This window comes from Cebus imitator, unplaced genomic scaffold (genome assembly GCF_001604975.1).
Source record: "Cebus imitator isolate Cc_AM_T3 unplaced genomic scaffold, Cebus_imitator-1.0 Scaffold355, whole genome shotgun sequence".
NCBI classification, from domain to species: Eukaryota; Metazoa; Chordata; class Mammalia; order Primates; family Cebidae; genus Cebus; species Cebus imitator.
The window spans coordinates 840,789-843,197 of NW_016107670.1; the positions used below are offsets into that span (position 1 = coordinate 840,789).

General features: G+C 46.0%; 1 pseudogene; it reads left to right on the forward strand.

The window, feature by feature from the left end:
* Window positions 1-601: 601 nt before the first annotated feature.
* LOC119467948 lies at window positions 602-1,781 on the forward strand (annotated as a pseudogene).
* The last annotated feature ends 628 nt before the right edge of the window (window positions 1,782-2,409 follow it).

Genomic DNA, 2,409 nt, shown 5'->3' on the forward strand with positions numbered 1-2,409 from the left:
AGTGAATAAAGCATATTAAAATTGATTTGTCTCTGCAAATTTTAGAGTGTATGACTAGATTTGTACCTATCTGTAACAGTGCCATTCAATTCAATTATATAAATTTTGCAGGCATCTTGCTGTGACAATAATTGAAAACAACTGTTTTTCTTTCCTAAAATTATTGTCTTTAGGTCAATAAAAATATTTTCACATTTTAAATTCATGGGGACTTTTTTCTGCCCATTAAGAGCAGAGATTGATAAATTATTGATAATCCTTGGAAGGAATTTGTCTTTAAGGAGAAAAAAGGTAACTGATTTGTCTGTTTTACTTGAAGACAGAGCTGAGTTTGCCTGAAGACATGTAGAAATTTACAGCTTCTGCATCAAAGAGAGGTCATGACATAATCAGGACTCTTTGATGCAAGTAGCAGCAACTGACAGGGTCTATCTAAAATCAGCTGTCCACTTCCAGAGGACAGGCCAGTGCTGAATGTCTCTGTTATCACTGGGTACCATCACCATGTGGCACATGGTGAAAGATGCTAACTAACTGCCCTTCAATGCTGGTCCCTGGGCATTGGATTAGCCAGCTTGGGTCATGTGCTCCTGCCTCTATGATGGGCATGAAGGAGGAAGACTTCATCCTCATATTCCTTGGTAAGAGTTGAGGTACCACGTCCCACTGATACCACACAAGGTGGAGGGTTCCCACAAATTAAAAAATGAGGGTCGGATGTGGGAACAGTCTGAATTAAAACAAAAGCTGTTTCCAGTATTCATCTCTACAGTGCCAGTGGTTCCTACGGGTCCTTCTCTGACCTGCATCTCCCAGAACAACATTTTCCTTCTTTACATCAACTGTCCCGCCCCATTGTTTCTTCCTGCCCAAGCCTGTCCTGTTAAGTATTCATGATTCATCGCTAACTCTTCCTTTCCTCCCTCTACCACTACTGTCTTCTTCACTTCCAGTTGGATCCTTCTCCCCAAGTCATGGGAGACTCATCCTTGGTGTATGAAGAAGGAAGCATAAGAACAGGAAGGAGTGAGGCAGGGGCTATCTTCAGAGGAGAGTTCTGGTTCTCGCTGGCAAGGCTGCAGCAGGAGCGATATGTGTTCTGATGCCCATGATAGGAAATCTGGGTGCAGGTCACTGCAGCTCTCAGCTCCTGCAGTGCAGCCACTGCCTGCCCCCCAACTTCCCAGACCAGGTCCAACCTCGAGTGCACCTTCATCACCATAAAGCTACACAGCATGCAGTGGGCCTGCTGGGCAATGTCATGAGGCACTTTGAGCTATAGGAATTCCACCTTTGGGCCTCTGAGGAACACCTGACCTGAAAGACTATCTGTTCCTCCCTGGGCTGGTGAAGTACATGAACTCAGGGCCAGTCAAGGCCATGGCGGAGGGGCTGAGTGTAGTGGAGACAGGCCGAGTAATGCGTGGGGAGACTAATCCAGCGGATTCTAAAGCCAGGCACCACTGGCGGGGACTTCTGTATTCAGGTTGGCAGGGACGTCATTCATGGCAGTGACTCAGTAAAAAGTGCTGAAAAAGAAATCAGCCTATGGTTTATAGCTCCATGTCCCCAAATACCCTGAGCCCTGGGAAACCAAGACAGTTGATGGCACTATGTATTTCCAAGGTCAGAGTCTGCAGGTGGGAAAAACTCAACCTGTTGTGCTGGTTGATTCCAAGTCTTGTGCTTATGACTGGGCCTATGAACAAGAGGTAGACATAGCAGCGATCTCCTTCAGCAGCGCTTGGAGTATCCCCGGACACAGCTCTTCATTCCACTGACTTGGAAGGAACAGCATTGATCACTCTTTTCTAAAGTATATTTACCAGTAAAGCCTTTGGAAACTGGAAACTGGAAACAAACAAACAAAAAGGAATCTGAATGCATTTGTGATGTAAATGGGTCACAGACAGGCCCTGTTTCTTGGTCCCCATGTGTTCACCTCTTCACAGCAGGCTAGGACCAGGAACTCAAAGCCCGCCAGCACCAATTCAAATTTTTACACATATTACTTTAAATATAGCCCCAATTAGCCTATTTTTAGACAATTAGAGCCTGACTTCTTTGCACACCCACAAAACTGCACCCAACAACTGCTAGCCATATATAAGATAAATCCTACTTAGCTGCTAAAAACCCCACCAGAGCTGCTGCTCCTCAGAACTCTCTGAAACAGAGACTTTCCACCTTGCTGCTGAGTGACACTGCCTAGACCCATGTACCCTGTCTCCCATTTCCCTTTCCACTCAGAGCTCCCTTGCCCCCTTCCCTGCCGGGTGATGGCTTCACGCGCGCAGCAGTCTCTAGACCAGCTCTCTTCTAGGAGGAACTTCCTTCCTTTCTTATGCAACTCTGTCGCAGCACTATCGAATAAGCTTGTCGTGCAATATTGCCATCTCATCTTTTCCT